A 6,004-nucleotide genomic window follows, 5' to 3' on the forward strand; every position below is an offset into this window, starting at 1 on the left:
CCTGAATTATAAGACTTTTCAACATATTGTACAAAGCATCTAATTTGCAAGTGACATTGATGCTTTCTAGAAGAATGCTTTTCCAACCTGATGGCCTTGATTGTCCGCCAAATGTCCATAAACTTTGATTCCTTGTAATACATGTGGTGTTTGTTTTTCTAAACAATGCAATATACAGTAAGGGCTATAGTGGCATTTAATCTCCTTTAAGAAAGACTCTCGAGGCCTAATAGCTCAATTAAACACAATGGTCCATATTATGCTGTAGTTTATTCCCAGATCCAGTCAAAATGAATGTTCACAAATCACAATCCTGTCACATGCCATATGGAAATTTTATATTATGTAACAGCTAGCTATGGGTTGAAAGGTGTCATGTCATGTGTTTCACCCTGTATGGAATTCTATTGTGAGTAACACCATCAACTATATTAGTGAACAGGATCTCAAAGATGCTAGTAATAAAAAAAAAACAAGTATATATTTATAATTGAATTGCTTGTGCTGAGACTACTAGCAATGACACAGCTTGTATTCATGTCAACTCCCCGATTCTTACAGAGGCTAAGACACTTTATAAGTCCCCCACACATCACATCAGTAGCACTGTCTTGCTCATTAGCCCCCACACCCCCGTGCTGTCCAATCCTGTTCTCTCCTGGCTTCTCTCATCCTGTCCTATTGGTTAGTTGTTGCATGTCCTCACAGGATGTCGCTACATCCACAAATAAGAATGCAACTCCTTTGTACGGTTGCTTGTAGTCATACATCTAGATTGTTCAACTGTTGTTTTGCTGTGGTTTGTTGCTCTAATCCCCTTGTCTGTTCTGTCATTTGTCAGTCCTCTGAAACCCTTTTATGCTCTGCTGCATTTTCAATAACTATCACAAAAAAATAAAAAAATAAAAACATACAGATCCACCATTCTGACAGACCATGCAGCTAAACAGAACAGGTTAAAAAAAAACAAAAAAAAGGATAAGTGGTATAGAAAATGGATGTTGATATTTGATTAACTGTATTGCTCACATTGCACTGAATACCCTGACAATTTGTCGCAGTAAGTTACATTTATGGTTCTGTTTATCATTATACAGTACATTTCATCTTTGTCATCATCCATCCATTTTCTGAGCTGCTTCTCCTCACTAGGGTCGCGGGCGTGCTGGAGCCTATCCCAGGTGTCATCGGGCAGGAGGCGGAGTACACCCTGAACTGGTTGCCAGCCAATCACAGGGCTCTTTGTCATCATGTTAAAACAAAATATAAAGCCAAGGAAAAAGCAAAGCACACTTGTGGCAGTAATCCTAGATCCTGAAGTCAAACAAGATTTGCAGAAGCCTCATGTGCCACATGATGATGGTCTAAGTGTTTTTTTTGTTTTGTTTGTTTGTTGTTTTTTTGCCTTCTGTGTAATATTTTTCCCCAAATACTGTGAGAAAGTAAACAGTGCACATCAACAATTCTGGAATTTAATTTTAAAATGTGGTGGCACGGTGGATGACTGGTTAGCGCATCTGCCTCACCGTTCTGAGGACCGGGGTTCAAATCCTGACCCTGCCTGTGTGGAGTTTGCATGTTCTCACCGTGCCTGCGTGGGTTTTTTCTGGGCACTCTGGTTTACTCCCACATCCCAAAAACATGCATTAATTGAAGACTCTAAATTGCCCATCGATGTGAATTTGAGTGTGAATGGTTGTTTATGTGCCCTGCGATTGGCTGGCAACCAGTTCAGGGTGTACCGCGCCTTTCGCCCGAAGATAGCTGGGATAGGCTCCAGCACCCCCGCGACCCGAGTGAGGATAAGTGGAACGGAAGATGAATGAATGAATGAATGAATTTGAAAATCCACAAATGTGAGGTTGTGACATAAAAAAAAAAGCATGTGCTGACTGACCTGCACCACATAATAAGATAAGAAGAAAACAAGGTCCAGTGTTATCCATCCATTCATTTTCTGAGCCACTTATCCACACAAGCGTCGCGGGAGTGCTGTAGCCTATCCCGGCTATCTTCGGGCAGGAGGCGGGGTACACCCTGAACTGGTTGCCAGCCAATCGCAGGGCACATACAAACAAACAACCATTCGCACTCACGTTCACACCTATGGGAAAAATAGAGTCTTCAATTAACCTACCATGCATGTTTTTGGGATGTGGGAGGAAACCGGAGTGCCCGGAGAAAAGGTCCAGTGTTAGTAAAGCAATAAAACAACATTGGGCTTGTAGGTGGAGTGCTGTCTCTTCATTGCAAATGAGGCCAGTGCTCAGGCCTAAATTCAGGCGAGATTGATGGTCTCTCTTATTGCAGGGAAAATCAATGCTGGACGATATGAAATCTAGTGTGAAGTATCCGGGACATTTCAATCAGACCTAGTAAAATCGTAAAATAAATAAAACTGCTTTTGATATGTTCATACAAGAGATGTGTTTAGTGTTCACAAATAAAAGCCACGGACCACAAATCTGAAAATGTTTCCGGTTGTGAATGCCAAGAACCCAAAAGGGGCCTTGTTACGCATCAAGTTCATTTAGTCAAGTCCAGTTTGTCTAAGAGTCAGTTGAGCCACAAGTTAACATCTCTATACTGTATAATTTACATCATTTTTGTTACTTCATGTTTTATGACTTTTCCTAATTTAATGACGACCACTTAGTTCACAAATTGTACGCATCAGTGTTCTTAGGGATCAATTTGACCCTACGCTCTTGTATTATTAAAAATATCAAAAATATTAATATTTTACACACATTTGTTCTTGTTGTCTTGGATAATATTGAGGTCCCAACAACATACAATTGTATAGTCTTCAAAGAGGTTTAGGGCCCTAACCTAACATATAGCTGTAGTAGTGTGAGAACTACAGCTTGAACAAGTCTAAAGCAATTTTCTTGGTGCTGTTTGCTTTCTTTCTGACATCTCTCAACCGAAATTAACTTCCAAGGAAAGCTTTTCTATCAATGAGGTGCTGTCATATGTATTTGACCATGACACACAGAGAATGCATCTGATTATAAGGAGGAGAATGATACCATCAGTGTTGACACTCCTACTGTCCCTCAACCAACAGCAAACACTCTACTTTTCAAAAATGCAGTTATTGAGGTCTACCAGCCCACTTGTAGGGTAGACTTAGTGCTGCTAATGTCATCAAAATGGTTCAAGATACACTGTCAGCAATGCCCAGGACAAAAAAAAAACAGCATTAAAGATTTAGTGGAGATGACCAATTTATAATGTGTGTGTGTGGTAAAGACTTGGATAAGACTTGGATGTGACCCACATGCAAGCATACATTGGGCTGCTCATTTTGGCAAGGATGTACAAGTCAAAGGTCAAAGCAACAGCAAGCCTTTGTGCTGCTGACCCTGGAAGGGCAGTATTTCTCGCAAGCATGTTTGTCAACACAGCCGTGTTTTTTTTTCATACGCTTTTGATGTCAGAAACTACGTCGGGGAAAATATCTCAATGCATACAGAATTGTAGATCAATCCCTAATACAATGCAATAATGTATTTTTCATTTTAAAAAAAGGAGTAAACTCTGTCTAGCTTTATTTTTATTTTCACTTCCTGTAGGTGTAACGGACCTACATAGGTGTCCCTATACTTTTGATCAGGTCGGACAGTAAGCAGAGGAGCAACACCGTCACTGAAGCCCCTCTTTATGAGCAGTCTTGATGTCCTGCAAGTTCCATTAAGGTTTCACATGTCAATTCATCTGAGACCCTAAATTGTCCTTTTGGTGTTAATACGAATGGTTATCCAGTCTCTAATTTGTCAGCTGTGATTGACAAGTGATCTGTCCATCATAACGCCACCTCCTGCTCAAAGCCAACTGGGATAGACTACTACTTCTATCACTCTCTCCATTACCCTGCACATCATATGAAATATGATAATAGATGGATGGTAACCAAAGTAAACTATTGTCCACAGTCTAAATCAACACACAGAAATTGGAAGTGCAATACACAACCAGGAATTTAAGAAAGACTAAGCCAGTTGTTTGAGATACCAAGTGTTCAATATCAACTTCATGACACTCACAATGTAAAAATTTGTTTTTCCTCCCTGTACTCAGGCACAATTATGGACAGAAGACTCAATTTAACAAAGCTTGGGCTTAGGGATCTGGTTTGGTTTCAGGATGGAAGTATCTGGCTTGGGCTCAAACATTGCATGGATACCACAAAGAACAGACTGAGTTTAACAGACACAGTTCTTGTTCGGGCTGTATTTAAAAATATCATTTTATAATTAATGTAGTCCTCGGGTACAGTTTGTCCATGAAAATAACGTTACACCCTGCCTGCAATCATGAATCTTTTTGGTTTTTGTATGCCCTAATTTCCGTAAGGTTCGTTTTTCAACAATTCTCGTACATCTGATGGCTTTCAGAAACCCTTTTCTGCTCAGAAAATAGTCCGGACCTCACTCATCCACCTCCCCGCATGATTTGGTCACTCTTTTCCATTTAAAATACTTTTGTGCCTACTTATTGAGTTCGAACTTATAGCAAAGTATGAAAATGATGGATGGTGGAAAATGAAGTTTTTCTCGAGGAACTATAGTTGTTCTCTATTATTTTTTTCTCAATATTTTTGGGTGTCGTGAACAGATTTATTCAATTTACATGATTTCCTGTGGGAAATATGACTTCAGTTTTCACATGATTCAGTTTTAGTCACACTTTTTGGAATGGATTAATCACTAAAGCTGAGTTTCTACTGTACATGAAAGTCATTTTACCTGTTGTATCCTTTTAAAGTCTATGAAGACCAGTAGAAACATGCCCGCGGATGACTACTGCTAAAAAGGGTATTTTAAAATGAAAATCTACCATTTGTCTTCAAAAATGTCCATAAAATGTCTTTTATTGTTTAAAATTAGAGTTTAGATTCTGACAACTCACATTTGCCAGTCAGAAAACATGTACAATGCCATTAGCTTTAGCTGGGAGCATGTGTTAAGTTTATGGATATTAAGGTTCTCTGTAAATGAGTTCTACATCTGAAAGACATCTCACGGTATTCAAATTAGCAGCCTCTGAAAACATGCTCATGCAAATGCTTTGTTAAATATCTCAGCCTGTGTAAACATATGGAGAGCTTTTTGTTTTATAATTTTGTGATTGGATTTCATCATACTTTACAAGTTTCATTATCTATTTTAATACAGATTGACTGAATGGGATAAATCATGACAATCTCTTTGTGACTAAAGCAGCCACTTACATTACCAAATCCCGCATGCAATGACAAATCTGGGAGCTTTTCCCCACCCAATATTTCACTTATTGCTGTGGAGAGCATAACTATTACAGCTACACTGCAACACAGCCACTGCAGACATTTCTTCCCTTGAATTCAGTGAAAAGGCTCTCTGGAGATCACAGCAATCTATAATGAATTCTTTAGTCAAGCAACTCTTCTATTCCTTCGCCAAACGAGCTTCAGTGAGAAAAATGTTCTAAATCTGCAAAACCATTGTGACGTTTTTCATGTGGTTGGATGTGATACCCATCTCAGATTATGTAGCTACTTTTGTTTTATATTAAAGAGAGTGAATTTGTTTAAATAGTATTTTAATTTTTGCTAAAGACGTTTCTTATCACTGGTAAACGGTCACCAAAATAGTAGAACATCCCTCATACAGTGCATTTCTACACCACACCGAACGTATACATTATCATCTCTGAAAATAAATTTTAAATAGTTTGTCTTGGATTACTGTGTGCAAGTGTACCTAATACACTGTCAAGTCGTTTATCCATTGTTCTCTCAGATGTGTGCTGACCATACATCACATTTGTTTACATGATGTTTAGATAAACTAAAAATGTATTAGTGGAAGAAAATTATTGAACTGAGGCTCGAGCATTTTCTGCAGAAGAGTACACTGACATCTGGTGGACAATCAAAACAAATTCAGTGACCATACGCCAAGGTACAAACTGCTGCTTCCTCATTTGAGGTCATGTAATGACCCAATAAAAGCACAGA

This window comes from Phycodurus eques, chromosome 16 (genome assembly GCF_024500275.1).
Source record: "Phycodurus eques isolate BA_2022a chromosome 16, UOR_Pequ_1.1, whole genome shotgun sequence".
In the NCBI taxonomy this organism is placed as follows: Eukaryota; Metazoa; Chordata; class Actinopteri; order Syngnathiformes; family Syngnathidae; genus Phycodurus; species Phycodurus eques.